This window comes from Schistocerca serialis, chromosome 6 (assembly GCF_023864345.2).
Source record: "Schistocerca serialis cubense isolate TAMUIC-IGC-003099 chromosome 6, iqSchSeri2.2, whole genome shotgun sequence".
Classification (NCBI taxonomy): domain Eukaryota; kingdom Metazoa; phylum Arthropoda; class Insecta; order Orthoptera; family Acrididae; genus Schistocerca; species Schistocerca serialis.
Window position 1 is genome coordinate 742,229,579 of NC_064643.1, and position 12,025 is coordinate 742,241,603.

Consider the following 12,025-nt stretch of genomic DNA (forward strand, 5'->3'; position numbering starts at 1 on the left):
AGAAGTGTTACAAAACTATAGGGACTGAAACGGGAATGTTCTATGATGTCCCACAGCAAACACCGCATTTTTAAATATAAACTGAGCAAGAAAAATACTGTGTTTCATTACTTACTGAGCACCCGGCGTACGTTCTCCAAGTTGGTTTGTGCTTTTCTCGTTACGCCATGTGTACTCCAGCGTCAGTCACTTCAAATTATACATCGCTACCTGTTGTCGTCAGACGAATGTAAAGAGGCAAGGCAGGCGCTGCGCCAGTGGGACAGGCCTCTTCCCGGGCCGCAGAGTTACGGCTTGGTGAGCTGACCGTGGTGAGCCCCAGAGGCCGCAGCTGATGGGACCTGCCTCCCTCCGCCACCCCCATCCTTTCAACCCCTCCCACCCACCCCCTGGTAGGCCGGGAGATTGCCCCAAAACGGTCGGCAGCTTCCTGGGGCCGCCTCGCCTCTCTTTCACTCTTCTCACCACTTTGGGCTATATTCCCCCCGCCCGCCACGCACCGCCTGCCTCAAGAGACGCAACAGCAATTCGACATCCGATAGCCACACATCACAACATCCAATTTTCCTCGAAAAATCGGAACTCGCCCTATCAATTTTCTGTGATGAGCAACATGGTGCGTACGATATGTAAACCTTGAATCGTAAGCACGAAAAGTATCTCCCCTTCAACTGCCAGGGGACTCGATGGTAGGAAACAACGAGACAGGATGCTGCAGCAACAAGAACTGTGACTGCATTGTAAAGGCTGAAAGTCATAGACCAACAACTACGAGGGTCACTCCAAAAGAAATGCACACTATCTTTTGTAAAAATACAGTTTTCATTCTGCATGTGTGAAAGTTTTACAATGTGTAGATACATCCTTCCCGCTTGTTCTCAAACTTAGCTCAACGTATTCCCGTGAGTGGCGCCGTCACAGCATGTCTTCAAGATTGTCTGCTACACTTGACGTTCGTCAGAAGCAACGTGCTGTCAGAGACTTCCTGTGCTGTGAAAACGAGACAGTGGGAAACATCCACAAGAGGTTGAAAAAGGTGTGTGGAGATGCTGCTGTCGATCGCAGTACATTTAGTCGGTGGGCAAGCAGGTTACGTGATGAAAGCGGGCACGGCATTATTGAGGATTGCCCTCGCAGCGGCAGGCCTCGTACTGCACACACTCCAGACAATGTGCAGAGAGTTAACGAATTGCTGACTGCTGACAGACGCAGCACAGTGAACGTATTGTCACGCTACGTTGCGATAGGGGAAGGAAGTTTTTGCAGAATACTGAAAGTGTTAGCGTTAAGAAAGGTTTGTGCCAGGTGGGTTCCCAGGATGTTGACAGTGGCTCACAAAGAAACAAGAAAAACAGTATGCAGCGAACTTTTGGAATTTCTTGGAAGAATTGTATCAGGTGATGAAACGTGGCTCCATCATTTTTCACCAGAGACGAAGAGGCAATCAATGGAATGGCATCATGCAAATTCACCCAAGAAAGAACAATTCAAAACCAGACCTTCTGCTGGAAAAGTTATGGCTACGGTGTTCTTCGATTCCATGATTCATGCCAAGTGGAACCACCATAAATTCTTATGCATATGTGACGACTCTAAAGAAACTTCAATCTCGACTGAGTCGTGTTCAACCACATCGGCAAAAGCAGGATGTTTTGCTGTTGCACGACAATGCACGGCCACATGTCAGTCAAAAAACCATGGAAGCAATCACAAAACTCGGTTGGACAACACTGAAACACCTGTCTTACAGTCCTGACTTGGCTCCATGTGACTATCATCTCTTTGGGAAACTGAAAGACTTTCTTCGTGGAACAAGGTTTCAAGATGATGATGACTCCCTTGTGCACGCTGCCAAGCAGTGGCTCCAACAGGTTGGTCCAGAATTTTACCGTGCGGGTATACAGGCGCTGGTTCCAAGATGGAGTAAGGCAGTTGAGAGGGATGGAAATTATGTGGAGAAATGAAAATATTGTTCCTAAAGGACGTATCTACACACTGTAAAACTATCAGACATATAGAATAAAAGATGGATTTTTTTTTTAAATAGTGTGCATTTCTTTTGGAGTGACCCCCGTAATTAATCAGCACGTTAAGCTGGTAAACATTATACGGGAACGGCTGTGAAACCTCACTGCACACAAAATGACGCTGCAGCGATGTCGTTGAGCATCAACGCTACGAGAAGAATTCAAGTAATCCTGATCTACCTCTGTCGAACCCGCCGCCTCTTCTCACAAATAAGTGGTCGACAGCGACTGAACAATCTACTCCGAACCAGTTAGTTCAAGTGAATACTACTTTACTAAATATCCAGAGGGCCCAGTCCGTTCCGTGTAGACGCAGCCCACACCTTTATGGAGCCACCACCAGCTTGCTCAGTGAATTTTGTCAGTCCAAGGCTTCGTGAGGTCCGCGCCACACTCGACCCCTGCCATCAGTTCTTACCAACTGAAATCGGGACTCATCTGACCAGACCATGGCTTTCCAGTCATCAGACTCTAACTGACATGGTCACGAGTCCAGCCCTGCAGTGAAGTCGTGCTGTTAGCAAAGGCACTTGCGTACGTCGTCTGCCGTCACAGTCCTTAACACCAGATTTCGCCGCACTGTCCTAACCAATACATTCGTCGTACGTCCCACATTGATTTCTGCGGTTATCTGACGCACTGTTGTTCGTCTGTTAGCACTGCCGACTCTACGCAAACGCCGCTGCTCTAGGACGTCAAGGGAAGGCCGTTGGCCACTGCATTGTTTGTGGTGAGTGGTAATGCCTGAAATTTGGTATTCTCGGCACATTCTTGCCACGGTGAAACTGGGAATATTGAGTTCCCTAACGAATTCAAATTCTGAAGGTGGCAGGGGTAAAATACAGGGAGCGAAAGGCTATTTGCAATTTGTACAGAAACCAGATGGCAGTTACAAGAGTCGTGGGACATGAAAGGGAAGTAGTGGTTGGGAAGGGAGTGAGACAGGGTTGTAGCCTCTCCCCGATGTTATTCAACCTTTATATTGAGCAAGCAGTGAAGGAAACAAAAAAGAAAAATTCGGAGTAGGTATTAAAATCCATGGAGAAGTAATAAAAACTTTGAGGTTTCCCGATGACTTTGTAATTCTGCCAGAGACAGCAAAGGACTTGGAAGAGCAATTGAACGGAATGGATAGTGTCTTGAAAGGAGGATATAAGATGAACATCAACAAAAGCAAAACGAGAATAATGGAATGTAGTCAAATTAAGTCGGGTGATGCTGAGGGCATTAGATGAGGAAATGAGACACTTAAAGTAGTAAAGGAGTTTTGCTATTTGGGGAGCAAAATAACTGATGATGGTCGAAGTAGAGAGGATATAAAATGTAGACTGGCAGTGGCAAGGAAAGCTTTCCTGAAGAAGAGAAATTTGTTAACATCGAATAGATTTAAGTGTCAGGAAGTCATTTCGGAAAGTATTTGTATGGAGTGTAGCCATGTATGTGAGTGAAACATGGACGATAAATAGTTTGGACAAGAAGAGAATAGAAGCTTTCGAAATGTGGTGCTACAGAAGAATGCTGAAGATTACATGGGTGGATCACATAACTAATGAGGAGGTATTGAATAGAATTAGGGAGAAGAGGAGTTTGTGGCACAACTTGACTAGAAGAAGGGATCGGTTGGTAGGACATGTTCTGAGGCATCAAGGGATCACCAGTTTAGTATTGGAGGGCAGCGTGGAGGGTAAAAATCGTAGGAGACCAAGAATTGAATACACTAAGCAGATTCAGAAGGATGTAGGTTGCAGTAGGTACTGGGAGATGAAGAAGCTTGCACAGGATAGAGTAGCATGGAGAGCTGCAACAAACCAGTCTCAGGACTGAAGACCACAACAACAACAACAACGATTTCCGAATTGGAATATCCCATGTATCTAGCTCCACGTTCGAAGACTGTTAATTCCCGTCTTGCTGCCATCAGAAACCTTTTCTGCCGAATCACCTGAGTACAGGTGACAGTTCCGTCAATGCGCTGTCCTTTTATACCTCGTGTACATGATACCACGGCCATCTGTATATGCTCATATCGCTATCCCATGATTTTTGTCAGCTCAGTGTCTCTCTCTCTCCCTTTTCATGTCGGACTTTTCAGTTATAGTTAATCAGTTCTCTTTGTGTGATTCACGTTTCCGTGTTTCGTTTATCTTTCATAAATGGCGCCAGCATTTTTATCATGTGTTGGATGTAGGAACCGCCGCTTATTCATATTGATATAACTGGTATCGTGGGAGATGGATTCCATGAACTAACCCTGGCATGCCCGACATAAAAACAGGTTTTCGCTTAATTGCCACACTTTATATGGAAATCTTTTGAAGCAATTACCGGTGTTTGTGTGTCAATCGAAGCACGAAGCCAAAATACCTCGATTCTTATAACATCTTATAACGATGTTTTAGTTACTATTACACTACTGGCCATTAAAATTGCTACACCAAGAAGAAATGCAAATGATAAACGATTATTCATTGGACAAATATATTATACTAGAACTGACGCGATTACATTTTCACGCAATTTGGGTGCATAGATACTGAGAAATCAGTACCCACAACAACCACCGTAATAACAGCCTTGATACGGCTGGGCATTGAGTCAAACAGAGTTTGGATGGCGTGTACAGGTACAGCTGCCCATGCAGCTTCAACACGATACCACAGTTCATCAAGAGTAGTGACTGGCGTATTGTGACGAGCCAGTTGCTCGGTCACCATTGACCAGACGTTAACAATTGGTGAGAGATTTGGAGAATGTGCTGGCTAGGACAGCAGTCGAACATTTTCTGTATCCACAAAGGCCCGTACAGGACCTGCAACACGCGGTCGTGCATTATCCTGCTGAAATGTAGGGTCGTAACACATCTGAAATGTAACGTCCACTGTTCAAAGTGCCATCAATGCGGACAAGAGGGGACCGAGACGTGTAACCAATGGCACCCCATACCATCACGCCGGGTGATACGCCAGTATGGCGATGACGAATACACGCTTTCAATGTGCGCTCACAGCGATGCCGCCAAACACGGATGCCATCATCATGATGCTGTAAACAGAACCTGGATTCATCCGAAAAAATGACGCTTTGCCATTCGTGCACCCACGTTCGTCGTTGAGTACACTATCGCAGGTGCTCCTGTCTTTGATGCAACGTCAAGGATAACCGCAACCATAGTCTCCGAGCTGGTAGTCAATGCTGCTGTAAACGTCGTCGAAATGTTCGTGCAGACGGTTGTCTTGCAAACGTACCTGTCTGTTGACTCGGGGATCGAGACGTGGCTGCACGATCCGTTACAGCCATGCGGATAAGATGCCTGTCATCTCCACTGCTAGTTATACGAAGCCGCTGGGATCCAGCACAGCGTTCCGTATTACCCTCCTGAACCCACCGATTCCATATTCTGCTGACAGGCATTGGATCTCGACCAACGCGAGCAGCAATGTCGCGATACGACAAACCGCAGTCACGATAGGCTACAATCCGACCTTTATCAAAGTCGGAAACATGATGGTAGGCATTTCTCCTCCTTTCACGAGGCATCATAACCATGTTTCACCAGGCAACGCCGGTCAACTGCTGTTTGTGTATGAGAAATCGGTTGGAAACTTTCCTCATGTCAGTATGTTGTAGGTGTCGCCACTGGCGCCAACCTTGTGTGAATGCTCTGAAAAGCTAATCATTTGCATATCACAGCATCTTCTTCCTGTCTGTTAAATTTCACGTCTGCAGCACGTCATCTTTGTGGTGTAGCAATTTTAATGGCTAGTAGTGTATTTAAGTAACACATCGATAATTTTTGTAGCACTGTTTCTAGACTAAATCCAGTTTTTGTTCGTAACCCTTTGACCAAATACATGCGCCACAATAACATTTTTCGTTGATTTTTATTTTGCCATTTTTGTTGTGATTATTGTTTTTATTTGTTTTAACCCTTTCAACCCAATATAATCAGTACAATATAAAATCGATTTGCCTGTGAATATAAGAGGCAATATGTGAGGGACTTGCAATATTAGTTGGACGCACTGAATTATCGGATAATTAGCGAACCGCCCCGACTTCGCACAAGTAGCGCTAATAACTTGTCTGGCACAGCGGTAATTTTATTTACGAGCCCCTGCGTTCAGCTATAATTAAAGTTTAGGGAATACCTTTAAGCAAGTAAATAACATCACTTCGATATAAGTTAAGCAAATGAAATAGCACGTGCCAGGAAAGTTGTCAGGAGGCACAGATCTTATACGTTCAGTATTTAATTTGCGTTCAGAAACATATCTCGTTTCAATAATGAGAGCTGTGAGCTACTGCGCTGCGTAATCTTGCCCTGATGAGCGTATCTGTTAGTGAAAACCGTACCGAAATCCATACAGTAGTTCCTGGCATTATTCTTCAATTATAGACAGAAAAACGCGGTTGGGAACTCTAATTTATTTAATGCAAGAACGAGATGTGTTTATATGTATGGATTCTGCTAATAATAGCATCGTCGGCTTAGTGGCCTAGTACAAATCTTTCAGTCATATGCTACCTCATATCCGTATTGGACAACATTGACTTGCTTTATGAACATGTGTGCGCGGTACAAAAATCACAGAACGGAAAACAGTGGGCCACAGCAACTGTGAGAACCGTCGGCGCTGCAGCGAGCTGGTTCGTTGGTTGGTTGGGTTGGTTGGGTTGGTTGGTTGGTTGGTTGCTAAGGGGGATGGGACCAAACAGCGTGGTCATCGGCCCCATCAGGTTAGGAAAGAATGGGGAAGGAAGTAGGCCGTGTCCTTCCACGGGAACCGTCAGGGCATTTACGTGAAGCGATTTAGGGAAAACCTAAATCAGGATGGCCGGACGCGGGTTTGAACCGTCGTCCACCTGAATGCGAGTCCAGTATGCTAAGCACGGGGCAATGAACAGTAAATGGGTGCTCCTGATCGTGCAGCAAGAGCACGTACTTCTGTCATTCACCACCACTAGATGGCAATGGCATCGTTTTCACAGTGGCTGTTTACTTTCACTCATCATAGTTCAGTCAAATTGCACGAAATGTTTGTAAATTACATACAAAAATTTTCCTTGTAAAACAGCAAAATTAGTAAAAACAAAATCGAAATCCTTATAGTAGTTCTTGAGATTAGTCCGAAAATAAAGACAGAAACGATTAGAAGACTTAATGTATATATGCAGATAATAAAAAAGATAGAAGAAGAAGACTTGTGACGTGCGCGTGGGGCACACAATACTCCTTATAGCCTGTACTATGGTAAGTGAACGGGCTTCACCTTATGAGAAAGGATTTTCGTATAGATATCGACCGCGTGTAAATGAATGGTGGGAAATCAGACTCACACCCACTCGGTAATAACAATGATCCGTCAAGTAAGTTCAAACTGCAATTACACGTCAGTATGGACCAAAAGCAACACTGAAGATGCTACCAATTTGATAATAATACGGTCGCCAGCCTAATTAGGCATTAACTGAGTTTCTTCCCTGTACAAGTTGGTGTATATTCATGCAAAACAACACGTAGTAACACTGCATAATATAATAAAATTTTAGAACCAGAAAACCTATTGAACTGATAGTTTGACGTTCTGTACTGATATGGAAAAACCATGTATACATAACACTACACTATAATGTGTACTGCAAAACTTCGTACTGTCTATTGATCTGATTAAAATCGGGCATAGGTAACCCTAGAAATAACACTTTCGAGCCACACACAAAATGTCGATTTTGATAAATATAAAACACTGATAAATTTTCACTTATATATTGACTTTAACTTTTGCTAGTCAAACCAATCTGGAACACTTCAGAATTCAAATGAGTAAAAAGGGGGGGGGGGGGGGACCCTGAAACTGTTATGATCACTATATTAAAAAAATTGATTACTGAAATTATCATGCGTTCAAGATTTCCAGTATATGAGTTACTACTCTTTTTGTCTTATTTACTTCTCATTTAAATACCTTTATATCTGTCTCGAAATAATTAAACTTCATTATTATATTAATATTAAAGTTATCTTCCAACTTCGTTAGACCTTCGTTATTCATTTACTGGTTCATTAACAAAACAATTCTTTAAACACCATTCTAACATAACTAGGTCTGCAAGTAATTATTATTAACACAAAATTTAATTTTTCATTTCGGGACACTCGGATTGCACAACATTTGGAAAGGACCCTGTCTAGGTTAGTTGGGACGATAATTAAATGAGGGGAAAGTTCTGGTAAAATTTAGGTTATTATTGAACAGTTCACTCTATGGTCCATACGAATACAGTACTAAAAGTTTCAACCTGCTTTTATCGATGCGGCGGTTGGCGAGCAGCGAGATGGCGAGGCATAGAACACACATACAACCACAGCTATGGCTCTTGACGTATCGGCACTTTAATTCTTCTTAGCGTCGCAATACTTTTCCATTTAGTGCCTATGGATTTTGCCATGCTGTGTGGGCGTTGGAACAGTATATCCGAGGCTCAGTGAAACTACGTCTTCCAGGAGAGCCTCCTCGCTCCAGAAGGTGTTGCTCAGACCAATGCCAAACTCCAACTACCACTGCTGAGCCCGTTGTGCCGTGCAGTGCCCGTGCGCATTTTCCCGCGCTCGCCTGCAATCCACCTTTTACCACTCCCTTACAGACAGGGTATTCACCCGAGGTTTTGCATTCTACATATCCTAACACATTGCCTACCAAAGGACCAGACGCAAAATTACAATTTTAAACATCTTACAACAGTTTCAACATTTGTTACATTTCAGTTCTATTACAATATTGCTTGACATTTGACATAAACATTAATCTTCACATTGAAACTTGTTTAGTTTTCTTAACACAATGGCATGAAACAAAAAACAAATGGAATCAGAACATCAATTACTCAAGTTTAACGAAAAATCAGAAGAAAAAAATATTATATGTACAATAGGACAGAGTCGTTGTTGTTACAGACTCACCAACATTATAATTTAAAATTACATGAAACTCAATATGATTCGTAAGGAACATCATAATTCTGACTAGGAGATTGTTTGATGCTATGAGAATGGTGTCACAAGTTGCTGGAATAAATGCAGCAGCTTCAGCTGAAGGGGGGCACAGAAATAGCAGTTGCGGGTAGAATCTTGCGTTGTTATAATGGGTGTGTATGTCCTCACCAGTACTTCAAATGAGCCATTTTCAATAAGATTTTAGACTATTTTTAGGGATCTACCATTGGAATATATTGAGACCTACACTCTTCATTACACCTGCACCTGACAAGAACGACTGTTTTGGTTGTGACCTATGAATCAATAATAAGGACTAGATGCATACTAATAATTGGGCACCCACATAATAAACATTCGTAAATTAATCTAACATACCTGTTAACATACTGATGATGAAGACATGCTGATGAATCCAACGCACCTACTATATATTTCATCTAATACAAATGTACCTACAAAATATTCTACCGTATATGGTCAAAATTATTACGTGAATTAGTCAAATAATCTAATGTATTGATAATGAATCTAAAGTACCTACTAACGTATTGACGACGATGTTACCTACAATGTCTGCAGTAGAATGTTAAAGTACATAATTATAGTAAGTAGAGTTGATGAATCCAGTGTATCTAACATACTGATGAATCCGTATACCTAAAATCCTCACAGTTGATGATGATGATGATGATAGCATAAGTGTTACTACATATTAATAAAATGATTTTTCAAAAGTACAAAACGTCCACTGCCGATGGTAGCTGCCGTTGATGCCTCTGTCACCCATCTCTAATTGAACCGGTCGAGTTACGACAGTGGCGATGTGATGAAATTTTGAAGCTCATTTGCTTGGATGGTTGCCCACCTACCTGGGGCTGAGGCACCAACAGGAGCAATAGTACCGATTTGCAGTGTACTTTTGCGTCTTAATTCATAGTGGCTGCAAGGTCAGAATGGTGACTGTTCTTTCGAATATGTCTCAAAGAACAGACGCAACATATGCATATTTCATAACTGGATAGTACAGTTTCTCAGGTCCATGGCACAGTCAGTTCAGTGTTTTACTGCTCTTCTCCTACATGGCAGAAAAAAATGTGTGTGAAATCTTATGGGACTTAACTGCTAAGGTCAGCAGTCCCTAAGCTTACACACTACATAACCTAAATTATCCTAAGGACAAACACACACCCACCCATGCCCGAGGGAGGACTCGAACCTCCGCCGGGACCAGCCGCACAGTCCATGACTCCAGCGCCTTAGACCGCTCGGCTAGATGGCAGACACGCTTCATTGTTTTATAGCGCCTATATTACACGGCAGCTGCTTCTGTTGCAGTAGGTTATCTAACGTTCTCCTTGAAAAGAATAGTTATTGTGAAAGAAAATGATTGAAATGCAACCCTCCGAAAGCTAATTTTTCGGAATCGAGGTGTATCAAAGTGGCCGCAGCGGGAGCATAATAAAGAAAACTGATCAGAATATTAATGTTCATTAATATCAAACCACCTACTTGGCCAAAACACCTCTGTTACCCGCTATTATAAATTGATCTTGGAGTCAAGTGCAGACACGTCACTGCGGAATGGAAAAGTTTGGCGACGGTAGAAAGTGATAATATGATGTACTGTATATTGCAACAGAATGTTTTGCATCGACTAAAAGCAGTAACTAGACGTCATGAAAAGAATTTTATATTGTAATTTTCGATTTATAAATAGTGGTGGATAGTCGACACGTCACAAAGCCGAAATTATCGAGCACAAGAAAATCGACATGCTGAGGTCATTAAAGATCTAAGAAAAAATTTATATTGCAATTTTCTATTTATAAATAGTGGTGAATAGTCGACACGTCACCAAGCCAAAATTACCGAGCACAAGAAAAACGGCATGCTTACGTCATTCAAGATGTAGGAAAAAAGGTGAACAGCAAGAGATGTTTCGCGCCATGCTTGTTTTAAAAAATGAGAAACAAAATTAGTTAAACGGAGATATACATTAGTAATAGTATGGCTACAATTTGATCTCTCATTCTGAGAGAGAGGTTAATTTGCTACTATACCCCCTTGAGTAGCTATGGCAATATTTGTTAATAATGTTGGAAAAGCCATATAGTTGCATCATTCAGAGACTGTTTTTCAAATGTAGTGTCAGTACATAACAATAATAGTTACATAATAACATTTAATCAATTACGAAGTACCTCTATTAATTAATGTTTGGCGTGTTTTGTGAACACTACCAGGTAATTAATTCAAATAATGTGCTTTTCTTAATGTGCTATTTGGTTAGATAGGATAATCATTAGATATTGTTTATCAATTCTGTAACTGAACAGCCGGCCGAAGTGGCCGTGCGGTTAAAGGCGCTGCAGTCTGGAACCGCAAGACCGCTACGGTCGCAGGTTCGAATCCTGCCTCGGGCATGGCTGTTTGTGATGTCCTTAGGTTAGTTAGGTTTAACTAGTTCTAAGTTCTAGGGGACTAATGACCTCAGCAGTTAAGTCCCATAGTTCTCAGAGCCATTTGAACCATTTTTTTGTAACTGAACACGAAGTGTCACTATCCAGTGTGAACGATTGGAATTTTTACTGAGCTCAGGGCTATTGAGATGATCTTCTCCTCTCCCTCTTCCCGTCCCCTCCCAAATCTGGGCGTAGCCTACATAAAACCTGAGAAACTGCGATAGGGCCTGCAGGCGTTGACTTCACAAGTAACAGAAGAGATTGGACGTTGAAAGAATTAAGGAACGTAGTATACTTTAAAGAGTAATATCTTGGCAATTACAGTTGTTTAAAGAGACGGGTGGCAGTTCACAGTTACTGAGACAATATACTGCGGGTTAGTAGTTTTGAGTTGTTTCGATTTATATTCATATTTATTACACATATGGTATATGCTTCGTTATCGAGACGAGTATGTAGTTTTCAAATATTTGTGTTGAAAATATGTCACAGCAGCAGTATACACAGACGATCATCATGGAAGGAATATTTCGCCTTTG